Consider the following 16896-nt stretch of genomic DNA (forward strand, 5'->3'; position numbering starts at 1 on the left):
CGACAATCTTCTTCCAAAAATACTAAAAGAGACAAATTCAAATGTAAGAAAAGGTCCCACATGTTGACTAAATGCTAATAGATTTTTAGAAGAAAGATGTTTGATTTTTACAAGGAGAAGAAAGCTTTTACGTAACACACACCTAATCTACTTCTTCATTCTCAAACAAAATAAATTTACTGCAGTATTCCAGCCGTGACACATGTCCATAAATCACCATTTACTTTGCTTCTTTTTCACTTCTAACAACATTAAAATACAAGCATGAAACAATACTTCATTATCTATCTCAAAACAGCCATTAACATTAGCATAAACAATAAAAGGATTCAATCAAAAGTGGATGAAATAAAACTAAATGAAAGAAGGAGAATAGCTCTTTAAACAAACCGTAACCTTGCACCACAAATCTAAAGAAGAGAAAACACTTCAGGATTAAATTTCAAGTGGCGGATGTCAGTTCATTCCATCCAGCTCAACCATTCTCCATTTTTCCAGTGCCCTCACTACCCTACTGGAACTCCTCCTAAAACAAGTGGCGGCTCGTTTTTTTCAGTGCAGGCCGAGACCCTGGATTTCTCCCTGCTGGGCTTGCTGCTCACGTGCTGTGACCATGTGCGTGGAGTGAAGTGTTGCTGGACACTCCTTCTCTCACGTGGGCCTCTTCCTTGCTGCCACATGCTGGATGGAAGCTGCGTGGGTGAGCGTGAAGGCTTCTTCCTTTTGCCACTTCCTGGACGCGCAAATGTTGGATGTGGAGGTTGCTGGGCTTTGCTTCCAAGCTGGACCGTGAATGATTTCTTTCTTCCAGCACCACGTCTTCACTTCTTTGCTGGACCTTTCCGTGTGCCTCCAATGCTTGCTTCCATGGGCCCATTGTGCACCTCCCAAAAATAAATCCATACCTCCTTTCTCTTTTTAGCTTAAAATAGAATTGATTTGGCATTTTCTTTTGACCTCCAAATGTCCCAAATAATATCTAACAATTTCCCTACAATTAATAATGCAAATAATTAGTCTTAAATAATTCAAATTAATTCAAATAAGAATTTCTGATCAAATTAAGCACAATTAGGAAAAGTGGGAAAATACTAGACGTTTAAGCACAATTCCCTGATTAATTCTAGCACAATAAACTAAGTGAAGTTAAGAAAATATTGACTCATCATAGTGCCATTATGCAGAAGACTCTCCCTCCAAAATTCAAAGATCCGGGAAGTTTCAATATCCCTTGTACCATAGGGAATCATGGTATAGGGAAGGCTCTACTCAGGTGTTAGCACCAACCTAATGCCCCCATCTTTGCTCAAAATACCGTTATCTATGATTCAATTTTGATATTAAATCAACCCTTTTTGGACTTAAAACCTTGCTTGAACTCATGTTTTTAGTTTAGTTTTGTGAATAAGTGAGTAGAGGGTATACTTGATTATTTTATCACTAATTTCCCTTGATTTTGTAAGTTATTAGTATGATTTGGAAGAAAAGCATAAGTATAAAGGGGATGGAATTCAAGAGGGATAGTTAAAGCATCGGAAAAGGAGCGTAGGAGGTCATGCAGGGCTCCTGGGCGCCCCATTGTGGGCGCTGAGCGCGCCAACTTTGTACCTTGGGCACTTGGGCTGAGCGTCAGTTTTTTCCCGCACACCACCTTGGCACCCCACTTAGTGCGCTGAGCGCCAACGACGTGGGCTTGGACCCATTTTCTGTTATTTTTCCGTTTTATTTAAGGACTTGGACGTCCTAGGGATGGTATCTCTTGATGGCTTGAGCACATAAACACACTTTTCACCCCTTGGAGGCAGATTTGGGGATGTGGGAGCTCTCCTCTTCAATTTCTAGGGTTTTTCTATCTCTTCGATTCCATTGTTCATCTAGTTTCTCCATGTTAATGAGGAACTAAATTCTATTTGTTGTCGGGGAATGATGTAACCTTGTGAACTCTCATGTATTTGAATTGATTCCAATATTTTTATGTTTCTTTCATTAATGGTTAGGGTTATTCTTCTTTGTTAAAGGCTTGTTATGTTTAACTCATTCATGGCATGATTATTGGTTTTCGTGATATGGACACATATGGGGAAACCTAGATGATAGAAGAAGCTTCAATCTTCAAGACTGAGCAGCTCCTCGAACTAGAAAGTGGCAGCAGAATGGGAGAAGTTGATGGCAGATCTAGTGCATGCAAGGTGTTTGTGAAAATGTGTTACGGTGTTTGGAAGTGTGTAAGTGAAGTCTCTAACTCAGGAAGCCTTCCAAGAGGGAAGGAAGCTAGAGGATGAGTGTCCTAAGTGGCACAATTCAACAGCATTTCACTATATCAATTCAAGTTGAAGTTTACAAAGGATTGGAGCTGTCTTTTATAGATGATGAGAAAGCTTGGCTGAAAATGTATTCCTACTTGCTTCCTTTTCTCTCCTTTACTTGGAAAACCTTCTAAGATGTATATGCATGGGTTCCCACCTTTATTGGTGACCTACAAAACAATACAAATGTTATTTAGCAAAGTATATCTATCTAAGACTTAGATAAGGAAAGTACTTTTGTTGAAAGTCTTTCCTTTCTTAGTCTTTTAATGTAAGTTGATACTTCTTTGCACGGGAAATCCTTAAAGGAGTTGTCATCATACCCTCCCTCTTTAAAAACAATTTGTCCTCAAATTGGGAAGAAAGATAGAACCACAACTTTGGTTTTTGTTTTCCTCCTGGATCAAAAATATATCTACAAAAGATAGCAAAAATTAGTATGATTAAAGAGATATATGCAAAGATAAGAAGATAAAATGAAGGCCTTTTGACAAAAGTTTTATGAGAAGAAGTCTTGGTCTTTAATATATTTTTGGGTTCACTTTGTTTTGAACATTCCCCATGATAAAATGAAGACACAAAGTGATGCTTTTGGGAAGACGAATCAAGGTATTTACCTGTTGATGAAGAAGTTAAGAACGTGCATACATTTGTCTCCTTCTTCTTTTCTTGAGAAGGTTGCTATTCCAACCTATTTTCTTCGTTTCTTTCTTTTTCAATTATTATTTTTATTTTTATTTCATCCTCTTTCACTTGTTCAGGTGTAAGAGGAATCAATGTGATTTTATTTCCTTTATGGAGGAAAGTTATTTTGTTGGTATAGCCATCATGAGTGGAGTTATGATTATATTTCCATGGCCTACCAAGTAATACATGTCCAACATCCATTGGAACAACATCACATAAAACGTTTTCTTCGTAATTGCCAATGGATATTGGTATGATTACCTGGGTGTTGACTACTATTTCTTCATCCTCTGTTATCCACTGAATCTTATAAGGCTTGGGATGAAGAATAGTAGGTAAGGCCAATTTGTTCACCACTCTAGAACTACAACAATTGCAAGAGGAACCACTATCCACAATTAATGAACAAGTGTTTTCAAAGATTTTGCATCTTGTTCTGAATAGGTTTTCCCTTTGTGATTGTTCATGTTCTTTGGATTAACTACCAAGAAGGCGTCTTACCAATAATAACTCCTCTTCACAAGGTAACGCTTCTTCCTCAGATATAGAAGTATCTGAATCACTAGAAGAATCTTCATTTTCACTTTGATGGTCTAAGAGATAAGTAGACCTTTTGTGAGGACACTAAGAAGAATAATGTCCTCTCTCTCCACACTTAAAGCATTTGGTCTCTCTACCCCTTGTTTCTTTTGAAGATTCTTTGTGAGAGGTATATCTGTCTCGCTCTTTTTCTTTTTCTTTTCCTCTCACTCTCTCTTTCTCTTTTTCTTTTACTTTGTCACGAGATTCTAAATACCTCGCTGGACTACCCTCCCTCTTAGGATCTTTCTTATGCATGGAGGTGGTAGGGGAAGTCTTTCTAGTTGAAGCTTGTCGTCTAATTTGCTCTTCCTCTCGCACACATAGCTGAACAAAATCATTGAGATCTAAATAAGGTGAAAGCTCTACCTTATCTCTGATCTCATAGTTAAGGCCGCTTTGGAACCTAGCTATGGTGAATCTCTCTTCTTCTTTGATTCCAGCTCTTAACATGAGTAATTCCAACTTTTGTCGATATTCATCGACGCTCATGTTTCTTTGTTGAAGTCGATGGAGCTTGTCCATGACCTCCATTGCATTGTATGATGGAACATGTTTGCGATGCAAGGCTACCTTTAACTCATTCAAGTATTGGATGGTGTAATCGCCATGCATCTTTTGATCTCTAATGATAGAGGTCCACCAATAGAGAGCTGCACTTTGAAAGGTCAAGGTGGTCAGGGTCACTCTCCTCCTATCATCTATGTGGTACTGATAACAGTTGAAAAACTGTTATTTTCATGCTTAAAATTGATACTAAAAGCAACCTTTATACTTAGAAACTAGCTTGAAATCAAGCTTTTCTTCATATTTTCATAAATAAGAGAGCTGGACAGGTTTATGCTTGATTTCAGTGTTTTTGTGCAGGTTTTAAGGTGAATTTAGTGAAAGAAGTGAAGAAGGAGAGAGATGGAATCAGAAAAGACATCAAAAAGTGCAAAAGGAGAAGCCGCAAGTACTGCTCAGCGGCAGTTTACCACTGAGCGGCACTCAGGAGTTCACGGGAGGACCGCTGAGGGGCAAAATGGCTGCTGAGGGGAAGAAACGACTTACGCACTTACCGCTGAGCGGTAGTTTACCGCTGAACAACACTATTTTTGGCCTTGGGCCTAATTTTCTGTAATTTACGAATAGTATATAAGCTTTAGGGTTTCCTAGGGTTTGTATCTTTGGCAAAGACGAAGCAAACACTCTCTCTTCCACCCCTTTGAAGGAGGATCTTGGATGCTCAGGCTACCTCTTCACCTTTCTAGGGTTTTATCCTTCATTCTTTCATTATTGTTCATCTAGGTTCACCATGAATATGGTGAACTAAACCTTGTATGTTTGTTGGGGAATCAATGTAATCTTTTGAAGCTCTCATATATGGAATTTGTGCTTGCATCTTAATCTAAGATTTATGCTTTCTTTCATCATTAGTTAGGGTTTTTCCTCTTTGCTTAATGCTTGCTTTGTTTAACTCATTCAATGCATGATTATTGATTTTGTCGATACGGGAACGTACGGGGAAGTCTAGATCCGGGGAATTACTCCCAATATTATATTGGTTGTCGTTAAGCTCCTGTGCTAAATAAACTAATTATTAGGAATGCTAGGAATCGTATGAACTCGTAATTAGGGAGAAGCCTTCTTGAAAGGTAATTTAGAGAGTGGCATTAACAATGATGAATTGAATGTTGAATTCCTAAAATATACGAGAATGGATAAGATGAATTTGATAAACCCCAACAACATATTCATCCATATATTTCATTGAAAGTGCTTGTCTTTTGTTTTAGCCATTGATCAACCTCATGCATACATGTTTATTTTCGTCTTTTGCATAGTAAAATCCAATTATTTTGTTCTTAAGTCTTAGCTAATCAACAAATCACATAACTAAACTAGGCCGTGAGTCCTTTGGGAGAACGATACTTGGTCTTACCGAGTTTATTACTTGAAACGATTCGGTCATACTTGCCGATTGTTCAACAAGTTTGTGACATCATATTTTGGTGATCATAAATTTGTCCATCAGGTACCACTCGAAAATCTGTTCAACCTTCATTTCCCATTCAAAATATTCCTCTACATTGTCTGTACCATAAAAGGGAGGAAGGTCAAGCTTTGGTTCCACATGATGGTCTCTAGGATTGTGGTGTCTCCTAGGTGGATGCTGATAGTGATCATAAGGATGAATACTATGTTGATCACTATGGTGGGAAGGTTCACCGTGATCATGGTTTTGCCTATGGGAGTGGTCATCATGGTTTTGACCTCTCTGATTGAGAGTGAGGTTAGTAACCATCTGTCGGAGTTCATTGAACTCAGCTCTAGTTCGATTGAGCTCAGATTCAGTCTTGTTAAGTTGAGCTTGAGTTCTACTAAGTTCTTCTCTCAATTGTAAATTTCCCTAATCATTATGAATGGTACCTTGAACACTAGAGTGACTCATACTTGTGAAGTAGAGAAAAGGTCTTCATAAGAGTTTTGAAAGGCTTGCACAAGTATAGAGTCAAAAACTTTTCAAAGACTTTGTTTAGATTTTTGGTGAAAGATTTCTAGAAAGAGTCTAGCAGTAAAAGAAACCGAATTAGTCCCAGGAAGGAGAGGTAAGTCACAAAGGACAGGCTCAAGAACCTTGTCCTTAGCCAGAGTTTCTCTGGTCGTGTTTTACCCTAGTTTCTAGGTAGAAATCTTTCAAAAGCTTTTTCATGCAAAAATGAGATGCTCCTAAAAACCAAACGAAGGTTTATCTAAATGAAACGCGCTCCTAAGTACCACAGAGACTTAAAACATAAAAGTCAAACAAGCAAAGTAAAGTAAAGCAAATGGAAATGAATGAGAGACGACCCTAAGTGAAAGTGCAAGTGACACTTGAGCCCCTTGACACACTTTCACACTAAAATGCGTAGACTAGACTATTACAATGTTAAATGGTGCTCTTGGAATTGCTTGAAAAGCATTCTCCCAAGTCACTTTAAGTTGGAAATGAGAGACAAAATTTAATGAAATTACAAAGGTTTCGTGATACTATGAATCAACAATACATGAAAATGTGTTTAGAAAAGAACAAATCAAAATGGAGGCTGCTGTTTCTGGATTGTGCAGGTCCAAAAAGGTGAGCAAGTGTGTTGTGTTTGCTGTAAAAATGTTGCTGGACCAACAATAAACTCTGTACTTTGAGTGGCAAGCTTGTATCCCTTTTAACACCTCCTCCACTTCCTAAGATGCTACCCCCTTGGAGCAAGGAATCTGAAGTAGAGAAGTTGCACCAATACGTCACACAACCATACACCAACAACAAACAATTAGCACAAAAAACTTGCACTGCACCAAATTTTGAATTCTATTGATTTTTGGGCTGGAAGAAAAAGTGGCACGCAAAAGGAACCTAAGAGAGGGTCTAGAACATATCACACAAGCAAGAAAAACTCAAAAAACAGTGAGAAAACCGTGTGGAATGAAACTATTTGATGGAAATACAAAACTGTTTGATGAAATGCCACAAATAGATGCAGTTTTCTGGTTTTTGACTTCCAAAACTAGATTGTAGGGGTTTACTTGCTTTTTTATGTTTGGTTTATACTTGTATAAGCATTTAAAAGTATTTGGAAACATAATCCCCAGCTCTTGCTAATCCAAATTGAAAATCTAAATTTTGATAATATGCAAACAGTAGTGAAGGCAATCTACACCAGAAAATGACACCTAAAGTGGTGCTTGCAAACTGAGAAAATGAATATTCGTGTTTGAACAGTTTAAGTGACCCTTCAAGCAACTTTATATCATCAAGTGGAACATGTTTGAACACTGAAACAGCAATGAAACATTCTGCATCCGAAAATGAATGATCCACTTCCAATTTTAAGCAAAATTGATGGTTTAAATGGTGATTTGGCACATTGGCTGGAAAATGACCAAATGAACAGTGTGCACAAGTTTTAAATGGTAAAATAAACTTGTCCAAATGTTCATAATACACAAAAGCAACTGGATGCAACAATTGACAGTGGCAATTGTTAATTATGCAGAATAAATGCATTAAAAACTACACCAGAATGAGAAATGTGGCAAAAATGGAAACTATAGTGGTTAAAATGAATGGCAGTTTTTCAGATGTTCAAATGACACTTCAAACACGTTTATATCATCATATGGAATGTGTGCAAACACTTAAACAGCAAAGGCAAAGGCCATATCAGAATTTCACTGGTTCACTTCTAAAATTCAACAAAATGTGCTGGTTTCAATTGTGATTTTGCACAATAGCTGTAAAATGACCATTTGAACAGTAACAACAAGTTTGAAATGGTCAATTATACTTGCACAAACGTTCAAATAGCACAAGAGCACTCAGAATCTCAAAATCACAATAGTAGTTGCTTAAAAAGTGCAGAAAAGTGAAGCAAACTGCATCAGAATTGAAAAATTTAATGGAAACTATGCTGAATGGGTCGACAAATGTTTAAGAAAGGTCCTAAACACTAGATCTAGCCTCAGAATTATAGCTAGGAGATTTTGAAAGCCTAAAACCAAGCTAGGACAACAAGCACGGTGCAACACTTTGATAAAAAAAGTAATAGTTGCAGAAAACCAGAATTTTCAGCAACTCAACTACTCTTTTTGGAATTCAGTGGTGAATTCGGATTTCTAGCACTTGAAACATGTATAAATTCATCAAATAAACCTGTCTAAAGCATTAATATCAATAAATCTGGACAGAAAAAGATTGCACAATAGGAAACCAGAAAACAATTTTGATGCAGATTTGTGAAAACAGAAACATGTGTTCACTGATTTAGCATATATAATCAAGGCTAGACATTGTGTCACTGCCTTATATGATTCATTTATGGCTACACATGCACTGGAACTCCATCAAAGACAAAAAAATCGAAGCTAGAACAGAATCAACGACTGTGACAAAAGTAAAACTGCAAAAAGCATTTGCACATGACTGTGACAATACTGGAAAATGAAATGTAGGTTGAATTGACTCAAAACAAGTGATATGCATCGATTAAAATGATGAAGAAACACCTAAGGAATAGTGAACGAAAACAAATATCCACTCAAACACGAATTTAGACGAAACAGAAGTGGAAAAAAAATCAAATACATTGGCAACTCCAATCTTCAAGACTGGACCGCTCCTCGAAGCAGAAGGTGGCAACGGAATGGAAGAAGTTGATGGCTGATCTGGTGCATGCAAGGTGTTTGTGAAAATGTCTGGTGTGGGTTGGAAGTGTGTATGCAGTGGATCTAACTCAGGAAGCCTTCCAAGAGCGAAGGAAGCTAGAGAATGAGTCTGCTAAAATGGCACAAGGCAATGAACTCGAGAGAAGTGGCTGGAAATCCAATTTGGCAATGGAACAGTACAACACGAAAGTGAAGAAAATGAAAAGAAGAGTGGGTTAGCTCTTGAAGCAAGGCGCGGACGTGCTGACTCTTGATGCCAAATGATAGAAGCAACTCCAATCTTCAAGAATGAGCAGCTCCTCGAACCAGAAAGTAGCAGCGGAATGGGAGAAGTTGATGGCAGATCTGGTGCATGCAAGGTGTTTGTGAAAATGTGTTACTGATGAGTCGTTATTTCTTGAATTATATTTAGTTTATTGCACTTAAATAAACCAGGGAATTGTGTTTAATTGTATGTTATTTCCCCATTTTCCGAATTTTGCTTAATTTGGTCAGAAATTTGTAATTGTGCTAATTTGGGTTTTCTGAGCTGATTAAGTGCATTTTTTATTACAGGAAAATTTTGGAGATACATTTTGGAACATCAGGAAGAATGCAAATAAATTCAAGACTCTCCACATAGACATTTAGAATTAATTAAATTGTAATTTAGTAGTGTAGAATGTTTTTGGATTAACTTTAGTAGATGTAGCCAATTTTTGGCAAAATGAACTAGATAAAAAAATGAGGGTGGATGACTTGGCACCTAGGGTTTTATTGTGTGGACCCCACCCTCATTATAAGAGACTCACGGCCTTGGAAGCTAGGGCCGCCACTTGCCACTTCCAGTCTCTCGGTTTTGTTTTTTTGGCTTTTGCTTTGGACGTTTTTGGGAATGTAAGAACTGGGGAGTGTATTCACGCTGTTACGATTTGTAGAATGAAAGAAGAACACTCTTACCTTTTCATTTTGTTTATTTTCTATGCACTTTGATTGAAGTCTTTCATTGCTTCTTTGGGCTGGAAACACGGTTTTGAATGAAGAGCACATATCCTATTTTTCATTTTTCGTTTGGAAGCACACGGACTTTTTGATTTTGCTGGAATGAGTTGAGATGATATGATGGCTTGCTTGGGAGAATGGTAGCTGGAAGCACACACCACATCACGGTTGGAAGCAAAGAGGGAGTGGAGAAAACGCTGTCACGGTTTTGTTGGCTTTGAATGTTCCCTTTTGTTTTATTCTGCCACACACAATGCATATTCACTTTCTTAGTTTGGAGAAATGATGATTTAATTTGGGAAGCCTTACACGCTGTGCTGGAACGCGTGAAACGGTGAGGTGTTGATTCACTTTGCTGGAAGGAAGCACATGTTACGGGAGTCTTCAAGCTGCTGTTGCCACATCCAACACTCTTTTGGACAACACACGGTATAGGGGCTGGAATGATGGGCACGTGTTAGAACGCTTGAGCCGAGGAAGTTTCGGTCATCATTACCAGGTCCAGTAGATGGAGTGCCCAAGTGGTGGAGAGGTGCGGGTGCTGAAATGGCGAAGCACGAGATTCAAAGAAGGGCAGTGGTGTCACATCTTTGGAGAGAAGGAGTTGATTCAATTTATGGAGACTTTAGTTTTTGCTTTTAGAAAGTAGAAGTTGATTTTATTTGGAGTCCAGCAACAGCACATAAGGAGTCTTTGGATTTAAGCTCTAGCCGCCACTTGTTTTGGAAGTGGTGTTGTGCGCGGAGAAGTCACATCCAGAGGTGCTACACGGGTTGTTGGAAGAGAAGCGAAGCAGCGTTGGAGAACGAAGCGGAGATGGATGTTGGAAAGAAACGCTGCTGGAAGAGAAGAGATTTGTTTTTGATTTATGAAATGAGAAGCTGATTTGATGGGAGTAGGTAGTGTGCACAGGGACGTGGATAAAGGCAAGGGAGTAAATGATTTTGGGAAGAGGAGAAAGTTGATTTGAAAGTGCTGCTGGATGAGAAAGGCTACCCCACTTTCATTTTTGGAATTAATACTTGCAGGTTTATTTTCTTTGAGAAATGAAGAAGTGATTTAATAGGAGAAGCAATTCAATTAAGAAGTAATGTGTGTTGTCACGGCAGGGGAGGAAATTAGTTTGGCTGACTTGGTTTTCTTGGAGAATGAAGCACATGAGTTACGGTTAATGGTAGAGAAAAATTTATTTTCTTTTATTTCTTTTGCCTAAGAATGGTTTACATTATAGGTTGAATTGATTTTCTTCTCCTTGGTGGTGAATTGTGTTTGGATATGTATCTCTCGCAACGTTCAGTTTAATGTTTTCATGCACTGGAATACCGTCAATCATGTTTAGTTGTGTTTAATTTCCATTTTAATCTAAGTTCAATTACTGTCAAAAACACTTTCCCAACCCCCCCCCCCCTCCCCCACTTCGTGTTGACCTGAAACTGAACCACATTTGGTCCTTGAGAGACGACCTACTACCTAGCACTGTACTGCATTCTTTTATGCAATCAATTTTTGTGTGAGGTGTGACCCTCTCATCAAAATGGCGCCGTTTCCAGGGACCAACAGTTCGGTCTTAGGTCTTTTGTTGTGTTAGTGTGTGTTGTGTTTTGTCTTGTATGTTTGAGTATGTGTGATTTGTTTGCTTAGGTTGTTTTGTGTGTTCCAAATTTTTGTGCTATCGTTTCATGATTTTAGGGTGTTGTGACTTAGTGCATGACTAGGGGAAATCCTGGGCCTATACCACCCTTTGATCCTGAGATTGATAGAACTTTTCATAGGTTAGCTAGGCATGCTAGAAATTTATCTTTAGAGTCTGTTTTTGAGTCTGTTCCATTAAATATTGTGCATCCCACTGCTGAGTACTTTGTGCATACTGCATCTACTGCATCTATTGCATCTGCACTTGATTCTGATTCTGATTCTGTTGTTTTTCACACTGAGAAAAATATGGCACAACCTCCACCTCGTGAGAGGACTTTTAGGGAGATGGCTGCACCTGATTTCGATATTGAAAGCTTGTGCATCCAATATCCTGATGAGGACGTTCCATTTGTTCTCAAGACTGGACTGATCCATTTGTTGCCCAAGTTTCATGGTCGTGCAGGTGAGAGTCCACATAAGCATTTGAAGGAATTCCACATTGTCTGTTCCACTATGAAACCGCATGATGTTCCTGAAGCGCACATCTTCTTGAAGGCATTTCCTCATTCATTGGAAAATGTTGCTAAGGATTGGTTGTATGGTTTGGCGCCTAGATTCGTCACTAGCTGGGATGATCTGAAGAGGCTGTTCTTGGAGAAATTTTTCCCAGCATCCCGGACCACAGCTATCAGAAAAGACATAACTAGGATTAGGCAGCTTGGTGGAGAGAGCTTGTATGAGTATTGGGAGAGATTCAAGACACTTTGTGCTAGTTGTCCCCACCATCAGATACCTGAACAACTCCTTATCCAGTATTTCTATGAGGGTTTGAACAACATGGATCGGGGTATGATTGATGCTGCCAGTGGTGGAGCTCTTGGGGACACCACACCTGCTGAGGCCAGGCAATTGATTGAGAAGATGACCTCCAACTCCCAGCAGTTTAGCACCAGGAATGATGCCATTGTGGTGAGGGGCGTACATGATGTTGTTGCCCAGTCTTTATCAGCTGTTGAAAGCAAGTTGGAAGGCAAGATTGACTCTCTTACGAAGTTGGTGACACAATTGACTACCAACCAGAGATCTGCAGCTCCATCTGCATCTGTTGCACGACTATGTGCTATTTGTCCTTCCAGTGACCACTATACAGATACATGTCCTTCTTTGCAGCATCCTGCTGCTTCTGATGCGCCTCAGGCTTATGCTATGAACATCTACACTAACAGGCAGCCACAACAACAAAAACATGACTTGTCCAGCAACAGGTACAACCCAGGGTGGAGGAATCACCCCAATCTTAGATGGAACAATGTGCCACAGCATCAGCAGCAGGCGCCACCTTTCCAGAATGCTGGAGCACCTAAAAGATATGCGCCTCCACCTATGCAACAACACCAGAGGCAACATCAACAGCAGCAACAAGAGATCCCTACCCAACCATCTTCCCAACCTTCCATTTCTTCTTCTGAGCTTACCTTGGAGGAGTTGGTGAAGCAGATGACTATTCAAAACATGCAATTTCAGCAGGAGACAAAAGCGTCCATCCAGAGCTTGACGAATCAGATGGGGCAGATGGCTACACAGCTGAATCAGGCACAGTCTCAGAATTCTGATAAATTGCCATCCCAGACTGTGCAGAATCCTAAGAATGTTAGTGCCATCACCCTCAGATCTGGGAAGCAAATTGTTGTGACCACCATGCCATCTCCGGCACCTGAACCTCCTAAACTTAAACCTGCTACTTCCCACATAAAAGAGGACCAGGTTGGTCCAAGCAAGACATTTGAGGCAGGTAGACCTTCTACTTCCGGTGGTTCTTCTTCTTCTACCACCACCAGCGCATCTCCTACCTTGCCCCACCAGATTTCTCTTTCATTCCCTCCAAAGGCGATGCCTAGCAAAAAGATGGAAGAGGTGGACAAAGAAATATTGGAGACCTTCAGGAAGGTAGAGGTGAACATACCTCTACTTGATGCCATAAAGCAGATTCCTAGATATGCAAAATTCCTGAAGGACCTATGCACGCATAAGAGGAAAATGAAAGGAGATGAAAGAATCAACATGGGCAGGAATGTATCCGCACTCATTGGTAAGTCGGTCCCGCACGTTCCTGAAAAGTGCAAGGACCCAGGTACGTTTTGCATTCCTTGTATGATTTGAAATAGTAAATTTGAAAATGCCATGCTTGATTTGGGTGCTTCCATAAATGTCATGCCTCTTTCAATTTTTAAATCTCTGTCTCTTGGCCCTTTACAACCTACGGGTGTGGTCATTCAGTTGGCAAACATGAGTGTTACCCACCCAACAGGTTACATAGAGGATGTCTTGGTTAGGGTTGGTGAGCTGATTTTTCCTGCCGACTTTTATGTTTTGGAAATGGAGGAGGGATTCTCTCATGGATCCGCTCCCATAATCTTAGGCAGACCCTTTTTGAAAACTGCCCGAACCAAGATTGATGTGTATGTTGGAACTTTATCCATTGAATTTGCTGATATTATGGTTCACTTTAATATTCTCGATGCAATGAAGTTCCCAGCTGAGGACCATTCTGTTTTTAAGATTGACTTGTTGGATGACATTATTGATAATTATGTTGTTGATGAGTTTGATTCCTTGCATGAGAAAGAGCATTCTTTTCTATCTTCTCTACATACATGCATTGAATCTGAATTTGTGAATGATGTTGATGATGTTCTTTATATTGATGATGTTGATAATGTAATTGTCATGGATATGGATTTGGAGCCTGATGAGATAGGTGTTCCGCCTTTACCTGTGAATTCCTTGGAGTCAGAATGCACTAACCATTTTGTAGGAAGTACAAATGAATCTGACTTGCAGGCACCTACTCTAGAGTTGAAACAACTTCCAGATAACCTCAAGTACATGTACTTGGAGGATGATGAGAAGAAATCGGCGATCATTTCTACCTCCCTTGATTCTGTTCAAGAGGAGAAGTTGCTTGGTGTGCTGAGAAAGCACAAGAAGGCCATTGGTTGGAGTTTGGCTGACATACCTAGTATTAGCCCATCCACATGCATGCATAGAATTCTTTTTGAAGATGGGGCAAAGCCAGTGAGACAGCCACAAAGAAGGCAAAACCCCGTGATCATGGACGTCATCAAGAAGGAGGTGACCAAGCTTTTGCAAGCTGGGATCATCTACCCTATTTCAGACAGTCAATGGGTGAGCCCCATCCATGTTGTGCCCAAGAAAACTGGCCTCACTGTGGTGAAGAATGAGAGGGATGAACTTATCCCAGCTAGAGTGCAGAACAGCTGGAGAGTCTGCATTGACTATAGGAGGCTCAACCAAGCAACCAGGAAAGATCATTTCCCCCTGCCATTCATTGATCAGATGCTGGAGCGCCTGGCAGGTAAATCTCATTATTGTTTTCTTGATGGTTTTTTTGGTTACTTTCAAATAAATATTGCGCCTGAGGATCAAGAGAAAACCACATTCACCTGCCCCTTTGGCACTTTTGCCTATAGGAGGATGCCCTTTGGTCTATGCAACGCCCCTGGTACCTTCCAACGGTGCATGCTTAGTATTTTTAGCGACTTTCTTGAGAGTTGCATAGAGGTGTTTATGGATGATTTTACGGTGTATGGATCCTCTTTTGATGCATGTTTAGACAGTCTGGAAAAAGTTTTGAAAAGATGCATAAAAACAAACCTTGTTCTCAATTTTGAGAAATGTCACTTCATGGTTGAACAAGGTTTGGTTCTAGGGCATATCATTTCTGAAAAGGGAATAGAGGTAGACCCTGCTAAGATATCTGTGATTTCGCAGTTCCCTTACCCCTCTTGCGTGCGAGAGGTGCGATCTTTTCTTGGACATGCAGGTTTCTACAGGCGCTTCATCAAATATTTCAGCAAGAAGGCGCTCCCCTTGTCCAGACTGCTGCAGAAGGATATTGACTTTGCTTTTGATGACAGATGCAACCAGGCGTTTGATTGCCTGAAGGAAGCTTTGACCACCACACCTATCATTCAGGCACCAGATTGGACAGCCCCATTTGAGCTAATGTGTGATGCGTCTAATTATGCATTGGGGGTTGTCTTGACACAGAAAATTGACAAGCTGACGAGAGTGATCTACTATGCTTCACGCACTTTGGATGCTGCCCAAGCAAATTATACGACCACTGAAAAAGAGTTGTTGGCAATTGTTTTTGCCCTTGATAAGTTTAGGTCATATTTGCTTGGATCACCTATTATTGTGTATACTGACCATGCAGCTCTAAAGTTTCTGTCGAAAAAGGCTGAGTCAAAGCCTAGATTGATCACCGAAAAATGGCGCCACAAACTTGTTTAACAATCGGCAAGTGTGACCGAATCGTATCAAGTAATAAAACTAGGTAAAACCAAGTATCGTTTTCCCAAAGGACTCACGGCCTAGTTAGCTATATGATTTGTTGATTATTTAAGACTTATTAACAATTGATTGTAGGGTTTAAATGCAAAAGACAATAATTAAACATGTATGCATGTAGTTGATCAATGGAAAAGAGGAATACAAACACTTTAATGAATTAGATGGATGAGTATGTTGTTGGGGTTATCAATTTCATCTTATCCACTCTCATATACTTTTAGGAAATCATCATTCTTTTCATCAATTGCTAATGCCACTCTCTAAATCACCTTGCAAGAAGGCCTATCCTTAATTACGAGTTCATACAATTCCTAGCATTCCTAGTAATTAGTTCTAAAGTGTAGGAGCTTAAAGGCAACCAATATGCTATTGGGAGAAATTCCCCGGATCTAGATTTCCCCGTACGTTCCCATATCGACAAAATCAGTAGTCATGGCAACGAATGAGTTAAACAAAGCAAGCTTTAAGCAAACAGGAAAAACCCTAACTAATGATGAAAGAAAGCATAAGTCTGAAAATAAGATGTTAAAACAAATTCCATATATGAGAGTTTCACAAGACTACATTGATTCCCCAACAACAATAAAAGGTTTAGTTCACCATGTTCATGGTGAACCTAGATGAACAATAATGAAAGAATGAAAGATAGAACCCTAGAAAGAGGAGGAGGTAGCCTGAGCATCCAAGATCTTCCTTCAAGGGGTGGAGAAGAGAGTGTTTGCTTCGTCTCTGCCAAATATTGGTTGTCGTTAAGCTCCTGCACTTATGAACTAATCATTAGGAATGCTAGGAATTGTATGAACTCGTGATTAGGAAGAAGCCTTCTTGAAAGGTACTTTAGAGAGTGGCATTAACAATGATGTTTTGAATGTTGAATTCCTAAAATATATGAGAGTGGATAAGATGAAATTGACCCCCAACAACATATTCATACATATATTTCATTGAAAGTGTTTATCTTTTGCTTTTCGCCATTGATCAAAACTTCATGCATACATATTTAATTTTCGTCTTTTGCATATAAAATCCAAATATTTCGTCTTTAACTCTTAGCTAATCAATAAACCACACAACTAAACTAGGTCGTGAGTCCTTTGGGAAGAACGATACTTGGTCTTACCAAGTTCATTACTTGAACGATTCGGTCAGA

The 16896-nt window shown here is 39.5% G+C and overlaps 1 non-coding gene and 1 pseudogene across 1 annotated transcript; one reads left to right on the forward strand and one right to left on the reverse strand.

The window, feature by feature from the left end:
- Window positions 1-11441: 11441 nt before the first annotated feature.
- Window positions 11442-16896, forward strand: part of LOC124845073 (uncharacterized) — a 31057-nt pseudogene continuing 25602 nt past the window's right edge.
- On the reverse strand, window positions 12053-12160 carry LOC148193815 (small nucleolar RNA R71). Its single transcript, XR_015782478.1, has one exon. It is a non-coding gene; the product is annotated as a small nucleolar RNA R71 (small nucleolar RNA).

This window comes from Vigna umbellata, chromosome 9 (genome assembly GCF_029865625.1).
Source record: "Vigna umbellata cultivar VRB3 chromosome 9, Vumbellata_1.0, whole genome shotgun sequence".
Classification (NCBI taxonomy): domain Eukaryota; kingdom Viridiplantae; phylum Streptophyta; class Magnoliopsida; order Fabales; family Fabaceae; genus Vigna; species Vigna umbellata.